Source organism: Myotis davidii, unplaced genomic scaffold (genome assembly GCF_000327345.1).
Source record: "Myotis davidii unplaced genomic scaffold, ASM32734v1 scaffold115, whole genome shotgun sequence".
NCBI classification, from domain to species: domain Eukaryota; kingdom Metazoa; phylum Chordata; class Mammalia; order Chiroptera; family Vespertilionidae; genus Myotis; species Myotis davidii.
Window position 1 is genome coordinate 5,393,174 of NW_006291010.1, and position 11,280 is coordinate 5,404,453.

The 11,280-nt window shown below is 40.8% G+C and overlaps 1 pseudogene; it reads left to right on the top strand.

Annotated features, from left to right (window-relative positions):
• Positions 1-22: 22 nt before the first annotated feature.
• On the top strand, positions 23-1,350 carry LOC102753775 (annotated as a pseudogene).
• Positions 1,351-11,280: the final 9,930 nt, after the last annotated feature.

Consider the following 11,280-nt stretch of genomic DNA (forward strand, 5'->3'; position numbering starts at 1 on the left):
CATTAAAAAAAGAAAACCCCTTTTCCTGTGGGAGCCGCCGGGTAGAGAGGAGCGTGGCCTTCTCCTCTCCCCGCCATGGCGTGTGCTCGTCCACTGATACCTGTGTACTCTGGAAAGGGGGAAACATCTGGCAAAAATGTCACTTTGCCTGCTGTGTTCAAGGCTCACATTCGACCAGATATTGGGAACTTCGTTCACACCAATTTGAGCAAAAACAATAGACAGCCCTATGCAGTCAGTGAATTGGCAGGGCATCAAACCAGTACCGCGTCCTGGAGTACTGGTAGAGCTGTGGCTCGAATTCCCAGAGTCCGAGGTGGTGGAACTCATCGTTCTGGCTTTTGGAAATACGTGTGTGGGGGCCACATGTTTGCATCGACCAAAACCTGGCGCCGTTGGCACCGCAGAGTGAACACAACACAGAAACGATATGCCATCTGCTCTGTCCTAGCTGCTCAGGCCTTACCAGCATTGGTCATGTCTAAAGGCTACCGTATTGAGGAAGTTCCTGAACTTCCTTTCTCTGGTCGTGAAAGATAAAGTTAAAGGCTACAAGAAAACCAAGGAGGCTGTTTTGCTTCTTAAGAAACTTAAGGCCTGGAATGATACAAAAAAGGTCTATGGCTCTCAGCGAATGAGGGCTGGCAAGGGCAAAATGAGAAATGCACCCAGCACAGGGGACCTTGCATCATCTATAATGAGGACAAGGGTATGTGTCATCAAAGCCTTCAGAAACATCCGTGGAATTACTCTGCTTACTGTCAGCAAACTGACCATTTTGAAACTTGCACCTGGAGGGCATGTGGGCCGTTTCTGCATTTGGACTGAAAGTGCTTTCTGCAAGTTAGATGAGCTGCATGGCACTTGGCGTAGAGCTATCTCCTCAAGAGTAACTACAGCCTTCCCATGCACAAGATGCTTAGTAGAATTTTGAAAAGCCCAGAAACCCAAAGAGCCCTCCGAGCACCACGCAAGAAGATTCGCCGCAGAGTCCTGAAGAAGAATCCATGAAAACCCTGAGGATCATGTTGAAGCTAAACCCATATGCAAACACCATGCGCCGGAACACCATTCTTCACCAGGCCAAGAACCACAAGCTTGGGTGGATAGAGCAGCAGCACTAGAAGCCAAATCAGATGAGAAGGGCGTTCCAGACAAGAAGCCTGTGGTCGGGGAAAGGAAAGAAGGCTGTGGCATCAAGAAGCAGGAGAAGCCTTTGGTGGGGAAAGAGGCTGCAGCTACCAAGAAACCAGCAGCTAAGAAGAAGCCGGCAGAAAAGAAACCTACCACAGAAGAAAAGAAGCCAGTGGCATAAACTTACATTTGTTTATTCCATGAAAGTCAAATCACTTTGGACAGCTGATTCAATTTTGAATAAAAATATGATCAAAGACCAAAAAAAAAAAAGAAAGAAAGAAAAGAAAGGAAGAAAGGAGGATCGTTTCTGGTGGCTTGTTAAATAAATTATTTTCTTGGTGGTGAAGGATGTGTGACAGTAATATATCAAGCAGAGATCTAAAAACTTTGGCATATTCCCTCATTTTATCCCTGCTATGGAGGACATACATGTTACTATATCCATTTTACAGGTGAGGAAATTTAGGCACAGAAAAAGTTCATTTGAATTTGGCAAAATAATTCAATTGCAAATATGAATTGCCAGTGTCTTACTTATGTCTAGGAAAATTCTACCTACGTATGAGACACAACGTTATATAGACATCTAACACAAACAGTATATTAGTGTAGGAGGAGTCTTCCTAAATTATGGTTCAATATCAGATGTTGCTGAGTCTATATTCCCATGAAATGGGGGTATAAGACATAGCTGACCCTATCAAATTCAATTTCTGTTTGTTGATTTTTTTTTCTTTGCAGAATTTTTGTTTAACGGTCTGGATGGAAGCATGCCTCATAGTATGTGTTTCTATTTTCAGAAGCAAAGAATCTGAACAGAGACACTTCAGTAGCTCTATGAATGGCTTCAGAAAGAATCTTTTTTCTTTTTCAGCTTCAGATAGGGATCCAAAAGAGAGGTTAGCAGACAATTACAGTCTTAACCATACAGAGTGACTATTCAGGTAAGTACTTTCATCATTAAGATCCTTGAAAAGTTATTTCATTTTTCAGACAATTATTTTTTTCTCATATACTTAAATAACTTTTGTACATTAGATGATATTTTAACATTATGGGTTCTGCAAAGGCACACTAGCCTACTTGTCACAAGATTGTCTAGGGAGAGAATATGATATGAACAAATTTGAATTGTACACTATGTTTGGATACACTAAAAATAAGTGAAATAATATCTTCTTTGATATTTTTTGCTCAATTGTGAACTTGGACTATTGACAAATATTTTGTACCACGCACATTTTGGCTCTATTTTGCCCTGAATACCTCTGTCCTAAAACTGTTTGTCTGAGCTATAACTTAACTGAAGTTTTATGTAAACTATCCATGAGCTTTAGAAGGACTGAAAAAAGAAAGGTTTTAAAATGGTATAAAAATGAGAAAAGTATCACAAAAAAAAATGCTATAAAAAGGAAAGTATACCTGCCAAAGAATGAGTCTCTTGTACCCATTCTCTTCACTCTACTATTCACCATCTTTTATTAAATCTCTCTCCTTCTATTGGCAGGTACAATAAATGGTAGTTACATTACATTTTGGTACAAACTATGTTTACCTTCTTTTTTTGTTATTACTTATATTACCTTGTTTTTGTTGTTTAATTGAGAAATGTTTTTCTATCTGTGAACATTTTTTGGCCTCCTTGGATTGAAATGAAACACATCATAAAATTTCTCATTTAAACCAACAGTAAAATTGTTTAATTTAAGATCCTTTATACTACAGTTTTCAGGAAAAAATGAAGTTGCTTCAGTACATAAGAAGAATAGGTGTATTTTGACTTCTAAACCCAAACTCAGATTTGCTTCTCCTCAACCCAACCAGGGCTATATCTATAGAGCTCCCTACTAACCCTCAGGCCTTAGTACAAAATGAATCTTGGAGAAGTCCTACTGATTTGACCTGGAGAGCAATTGTGATTCAGTCCATTATTCCCACATAGAGAACAAGTGAAAAGAAGCTTCCCTGTAAATATGACACCAGTTGAACATTTTCTCTCTTGTTATCTAACAATTACAGTTAAGAATTCCTGGCAGTATCTTGTAAATTACATCATACCTATCATGATTTTGATAAATTAAGGAATGAATAAGTAGAGGAATTTGGGTACAAATTAATATTGACACTGATAAATCTCCTTGTGCTTGGTAATGAAAGTAAAGAGTAGAAAGTATTCTAAAAGCTATAAAAAATGAGAATACAAAAGCTTGACAAATTTTTCCTCTGTGATTGAATGTTTTTCTTTCATCCCTCCATACTACCTGCTTTCTCATACCTATTTTGAAATAAAAACATCAAGGGAAACTAATCAATAATATTATACCAATATCAATGTATATAAGTGGGCCTAAGTCAGCAGGCGGACATCCCCCGAGAGGTCCTGGACTGCAAGAGGTCACAGGCCTGGCTAAGGGATCCCTCCTAGTGCACGAATGTCATGCACCAGGCCTCTGATACTATATAACACTGATTGCCTGCTTCTCTGTTCTTAGAATATCTATTTAAAAGGTGCTGGTTGGCCCTAGCTGGTTTGACTCAATGGATAGAACATCAGCTAGTGACTGAAGGGTCCCAGGTTCTATTCTGGTCAAGGGCACATGCCCAGGTTGTGGGCTCAATCCCCAGTAGGGGACATGCAGGCGGCAGCTGGTCAATGAGTCTCATGATTGATGTTTCTATCTCTCTCTCCCTCTCTCTTTCTCTCTGAAATTAATACAAATAAATAAATAAAATATAGAAGATGCTGGTTGTTGAATGTGTACCAATGGAATACCATTAAAAAGAGGAAATTTTAGACCAGAAAAAAAAGGGGGGGGGGTAATGAAAAGAAGTGAGTGTTTGGACCTTAAACAATAAGACCAATTAGTGGCAACCTGCCATTACAAGATTATTTCTAAACTAGAGGCCCGGTGCATGAAAATTCATGCACTGGAGGGGGTCCCTCAGCCCAACTTACACCCTCTCACAGCCTGGGAGCCCTCAGGGGCGGAAGTCAACCCAGCGATCAGGGGAAGGTGACACCTTCATCACACCTCTGCTGCTGCCACTGCTGGCAGCGCAAGCCTCAGCCAGTCCTGGTTACTGAGCCTTAGGTGGCCCTCAGTGGCTGGGCAGCTGCCATCTGAGGCTTGCCTGAGCCTCGAGTCAGTCCTGGGTGGTTGGGGGGTTGAGAGGACTAGGGGACTCCGGAGGCAGGTGCATGGCAAGGCCGGGACAGACCCGGTCTTGCCACACGCCTGCCACGCTAGAGGGGCTGAGAGGACTGGGCACTGCCATCTTGTGGCTGTGGGTGCTGCCATCTTTGAGGGTGTGGCAGTCGAATAGCATGTTCCATTCTTATTGGCTGTGGGTGCCGCCATCTTTGAGGACAGGGCAGACAATTTGCATATTCCCTCCTTATTGGCTGTGGGCATCTCCATCTTTGAAGGCAGGGCAGTCAGTTAGCATATTTATTCCCTCCTTATTGGCTATGGGTGCCACCATCTTTGAGATGGCGTGAGGGTCAATTAGCATATTCCCTCTTTATTAGATAGGATAGAGAGTGTGTTGACCAACAGAGGCAATCCTAGGATCTACAGATAGTGGAAAGCTAACAAGCAGAAATAGACCTTGCAAGTACTGAATCCAGGGTAACTTTGGGAAAGCAGACTTCTAGTTACTCAGAAAAGTGCCCTGCTCAGCTGTAAGGAAGATAGGGAAGACAAACCTGACCTCACACATGGGCAAAGTAAAGGAATTATGTCTCCAATGCCTAATTTTTGGGTCTACTCATAGATATTGAATATTAACTTTATTAGATTAGACCATCAAATAGATCTATATATATAAAAAGACTGCTACTATAACAGCCATAACGACCTAACAACCAGTTGCTATGATGCCCACTGTGGCCAGCGAACCAACCCGATCAGGGGATGGGGCCAGAGGCCAACCTCGTGGCCCCTTCCCCCTGCCTGCCTGCCCCCGATCGTACTCTCCCACCCCGATCAAGAGTGGGGCCTGTCAGCCAAATGCCTCCTCCTTTACCCCAGGCCAGCCGTGCTCCCAATCAGCCGCCCCTGATCACACCCCTTCAACTCAATAGGAGGCAGGGCTGGGCAGCCAATCACCAATGGCCTCTCCTCCAGGCCACTGGCCCCTGATCAGTACCCCCCACCCACCCCATTTGGGGGCTTGGCCAGCCGGCCCACCACCCACAGACCCTCCCCATTGCCAACCTCACCCCCAATCGGCCCCCCAACCCTAATTGCCCATGGCCCCTTCCCCCAGCTGGTCCGGCTCTGATCAGGCCTCTGATCTGGGCTGGCCATCCAGCCATCCTCCTGCTATCTCTTCCTCCTGACAGGCCCAGCCCCAATCCACCCTGATTGGGGCAGGGCTGGCTGGACCCCACCTGTGTACAAATTCCTGCACTGGGCCTCTGGTACAATTATAATGGTAACTGCTTTATTAGCAGGCACTATTCTGTTTTATTTTTTCATATCACTGAATATTATTTTATTAATTTTCTTACTAAAATATAATTTCCATGAGAGGATGGAATTTTGCTGTCTTATTTACCTCTGTATCTTCAGTGCCTGGAAGAGGAACTGACAAAGAACAGAGGTTCATTAAACAAATATTTCTTAGGTATCTGACTGATGGTATTGATTAACTCATTAGTGGTGGACAAGTACTCCATAGACTCGTCCTAAGCCTTGGGAAAAAGAGGATAAACAGAGGTGTTCGGAGTAAGTGTAAAATAGAAATGTTTCATGCTTATAAAAAACGAGGAGAAGCAGCCTCAACCTTGCCGTGTCACTGAGATGGCGATGGGTGCTAACAGTTTCACTGCCTTGAGAAAAATCATTACCTGGCCCAGCCACAATACAGTGGGTTTGACTGATTTACCAGTCTCAGGAAAGAATAAGTGTGTCCTGAGTCAGAAAAACATAGGGGCTCAGTGCAATACTTATTGATAGCCTCAACCACTTTAAGAGAGAAAAGCTGGATTAGGAAAAAAGGAAGGAGCCAGGGTGTGAATGACTAGAGATGTGATCCTATTTGTACTATTTCATAGGAGACTAGAGGCCTGATGCATGAAATTCATGTGGATGGGGGGAGGTCCCTCAGCCCAGCTTGTGCCCTCTTGCAATTTGGGACCTCTCACTCCTAATTGCCCACCTGCTCCCACCTTAATGCCCGCCTACTTACTCCTTACTGCTTGGCTCGCCACTCCTTACTGCCTGCCTGCTCACTCCTCACCGCTTGGCTCTCCGCTCCTTAGCACTGCCACGGATGCAGGAGAGGCTCCCACCACCACCATTGAGCTCACCAGCCATAAGCCTGGCTTGTGGCTGAGCGACGCTCCTGTTGTGGGAGCACACTGACCACCAGGGGGCAGCTCCTGCATTGAGCGTCTGTCCCCTGGTGGTCAGTGCACGTCAAAGCGACCTGTTTTCTGGTCGTTCTGGTCATTCCACCATAATAGTCACTGGGCTTTTATATATATAGATGCTCATATTAAATCCATAACAAGCACCAAACTGGTACCCTGTTAGGAAATGGAAGTGATTTGGGAAATATTAGGATTATTGAAATTATTGGTTGAGGGCTTTCACTAGAGACAATTATGCATTTCTATTGTTTTCTTTTTAGTATGTTATCAGTATTTATGGATTTTTTAATCCCCTCATGCTGAAGGACTGTGGGGTATAACTATTAATTTAGTTATTCCTTGATGAGATGTGATCTAGGTTACTGATTCAAATCTCATAAATAACTTTAAAGATAATTTTTATTTAATGCAGAGAATTTTATTCATTTTCTTCTTCTTCCCATGTCTTTTAAGTAGATGTGTAAAATAGCACCTCAGACATGGAAAATCAGAAACCTCAGGCATTTGTGTTAAATTTCCAACACATTGACTCGCTTTCAAAAAAGGCATAATCTTCCTCTTCTCTTCCTTACAAAATTAAGTGCACATGTTAAAAGGAAAGTTTTATTTTGTTTATAACTTTGGAGAAACTATGAAGTAGCTTTTACCTTCTGAAACCAGACAGGAGTTTTAGCCAACAATCTGAGATTAATACCTAGCTAAGGGCCCTAATCGGTTTGGCTCAGTGGATAGAGCGTAGGCCTGCAAACTGAAGGGTCCCAGGTTCAATTCCGGTCAAGGGCATGTGCCTTGGTTGTGGGCACATCCCCAGTTGGGGGTGTGCAGGAGGCAGCTGATCGATGTTTCTCTCACATTGATGTTTCTAACTCTCTATCCTTCTCCCTTCCTCTCTGTAAAAAATCAATAAAATATATTTAAAAAAAATACCTAGTTCAGGGCTTAGTTACTACCTGGAGTCAATGTTCTAGTCCATTAGGCCACAAAGGCATTTCCTGATCTGCTCCAGAACACAATACCTGCAGAGTCCATGCCACCTGTTTTAGAATTCACATTTTTAATATAACTTTAACCAAAGGTGAATGCTTAAAGATCAAATAATTTAATTCATGCTTCTCATCTTTCATACTTAAGCATACCCAAAATGCAGTTTCTTCTGGCATAGTACTCTGTTCTCTCATTTGAAGATCTACTCTGCCCACACCAACCTACCCCCCATAAACCCTTGCACTTACTCCATTGTTAATTATTCTTATCTGCATATTCAGTCTTATTAGAGAAAGTTATCTTTGTCTCCTTGCTCTAAAGTAATATCTCAAGGATAATTTTAAGCCGTTCATTGGATAAATATTTAAATTTCAATAGTTGCATTTTATTTTAACGTGTATTAGAAAATATATATCAGTCGTTTTTGCACATTGATTTTTTTTCAAAAATGACAGAGGTGATGAGATGGTTTAAAGAAAAATATTGAGAAAAACAATAGTAAATGTAGAAAGTAGAAATGGCAAAAATCCAGAATGACTTCAGTGTCAGAAGTGCTACCTTAAGGTAATCCTGATTTTTATTGAAAACTCCAATTTCATTGTCACTTTCTCCAGGATGTGCTATGCTTTCTCTTAGATCCCAGCTACCATAAGGCCAGGAGATGTCAGCTGCATTCTCTCATTATCTTTTCCAGATCTAGACTTTGTCTGTCTTCATTTAAAAACTGTCCTTTGAAGCTCACATCTTCAAACTATAATGCTCTATAAGCCCCGTCTTTTCACTGTGGACTATTGTCCTTCAGATCAGTCTCTTATAGACATAAAAAGCTTGAAAATCCAGCTCACAAGCTTACACTCCAGTGGTGTGTGTGTGTGTGTGTGTGTGTGTGTGTACTACTAATGAAAGTAATATATCTTCACTTGTGGAAATTTGGAAAATACAGATTTTAACACTGTTTATCATTATTAATGATTTTTAAAAATACTGTTAATAACTGATATATTTCCCTCACATACCACTTTATTTATACTTTATTACTGAGTCTTTATGTTATTAAGATGTCTGTCTTTATAGCATAATATAACTAATATTATATAGCCTATATATGTAATCCTTAATAGCCTAGTATAAGTATCATCATTTAATCATCCTCTTATTGCTGGTTACTTAGGTAGAAATGAACTTTCATTTTCATATAAAATTTGCAATAAACATCTTGTGGACAATTTGTTATACCAGTTTGCATTACTCTACTGGACTAGATTCTCAGAAGAGAAGTTACTAGGTCAAAGGTCATAAGAAATTCGAAGTATAACTGGATAAACTGAGGACTCCCAAGGGCATTCATAAAGAACATTAGGTGGTTAGAAAGTGGCTAACAACCCAGCTTTGGTACTTTTGTTTCTAAAGCTATTCCATCTGCTATCAATCAGCCTTTTGTCATGCTGAGTGGGCCTTGAGATATCTGTATAGACTTTTTGAGAGATTCAGAGACACAAGGATGAATGGAAGCTAAAGTAGAAGAGGAAAGCTATGTAATAGTAACTGAGGGTAGTGAAAATTTGTGAGAATGAACAGGCATGGTTCAAGGAGATATAATGGGATTTAGGAAAAACCTTTTATATGGAGCCTACATTCTCTTTCACAAAAAGCTTATAATGTTTGTTCACACTCTGTCTTCAAGAAGTTCAGACAGGTCACATGGAAATTCACAGAGGCTGGTACACAAAGGCTTAGAAATGCAAACTTCAAAAGAATATCTGCAAAGCTTGCATGCTATGAATCTATAAAGTAGGTATCTGGGTTAAGGCTATAAGCTTTGGAACACAAAGAGCTATAAAAGAGGCTTTTAGCTGCTGCCTGGTGGTTTTAAATTTCAGGGGGGTGGGTGGGGGTAGTGGTGAAGGAGAGGTGAGACTTGTGGAGAGCGGTGGAATGATATTTTCCAAGTTTACATCTTAAGAATTAGCTACAAATATACAGGGGTGAGCAAAAGTATGTTTGCAGTTGTTTGTATGGAAAACAATACAATAATTAATGAATGATAATACAAGAATAAACTCTGTTTTGAGAATTCACAACTGTAAATCTACTTTTGCCCACCCCTGTATATAATTTTCAATTTCACCCCACCCTGACCCTTAAAACAAAAAAAAGGACTTGGTAATTTCTGATGGAGCAGTTTCACTATATTATTTTGTTTAAGGGCATGGACTAAGGAAACACACTACCTGGGTTTGAATACAAAATCCAAAACAATAGAAAGTCAAAAATGAATAAAAGTGCTTTACCTAAGGAACATGGAGAGAACAGGAGAGTCAGCCCAGGATGGAAGCTAGTTTTGAACTGAAAATTGTATAAATGTCACACATATTTAAAAAAAAATTTAATATATTTTTATTGATTTTAGAGAGGAAGAGAGAGGGAGAGAGTGATATTCCTCCACACTGGGGATTAAGCCAGCAACCCGGGCATGTGTCCTTTACCAGTATTGAACCTTGGACCCTTCAGTACAGAGGCTGATGCTCTATCCACTAATCCAAACTGGCTAGGGCACATACATGTTTTTGAAAAAAAAAAATCAAAGAATGACAGAACAAACCAAGTCACAAATTTGATAATAAAGTAAAATAAATCAACCTAAGTGTAAAACTAGTTGGTGCCATAACTGCACAGACCAGAATTATTCCAAATAACTTTAAAACATAGTGTTTTGACACTAGATCCCTAGTGCATATATCCTAAGGAAAATAAAACCCCAAAATTGTATCCAGTGGTCTTGTTGGTAGCAATATTGGTATCAATATTTTAGTATTCAGTATACACATTACTTATACATTTATATTGATAGATATAGATAGGTAGATATATAAAGCAAATAAATAATTCTATTTATGCCATTAGGAAACATCATTTCTCAAAGCTGCAGAAAATATCCTATACAATAAAAGCCTAATATGCTAAGTGTCCAACCATTCATTCAACTGTTTGACCAGTTACTATGACATGCACTGACCAACAGGGGGCAGACGCTTTGACCGGTAGGTTAGCTTGCTGCTGGGGTCTGGCTGACCAGGACTGGTTAAGATGTACCCGACACAATCCAGGACCCAGCAGGGGATGTTGGAGAGCCGGTTTTGGCCCGAACCCTGCAGGCCAGACTGAGGGACCCCACCAGTGCACCAATCAGGGCCTTGGGCCTCTAGGCCTATATAATAAAAGCCTAATATACTAAGTGTCCAACCGTTCGACCGTTCAACCAGTTGCTATCACATGCACTGACCACCATGGGGCAGACACCATGACCAGTAGGTTACCTTGCTGCTGGGTCCAGCCATTCAGGACTGTGTGAGACGAGCTGGACACACCCTGAACAAATCTGTGCACCGCGCCGATTTTGGCCCAATCCCCGCAGGGCAGGCTGAGGGATCCCACTGGTGCATGGGCCTCTAGTAGAAATATAAAATCAAATAAATTAGTAAAATAATAACAAATTTATGCTTTATTTATCTCTAAAAGAGTATTTCCTAGCACCATTTTCAAATGATAGAATAAACTGAGCAGTAAAACGTAAGTGACTGCAAAAATCAAAATATCTGATATATACAGGCTGACGCAAAAGTAGATTTACAGTTGTGAGTGCATGAAACAGATTATTCTTATATTAGTACTTATTAATTATTGTATTATTTTCTATATGAACAACAGTAAACCTACTTTTTCCACACCCTATATATGATATACCATATATATACATATTTGTATATATGTATATATTCATA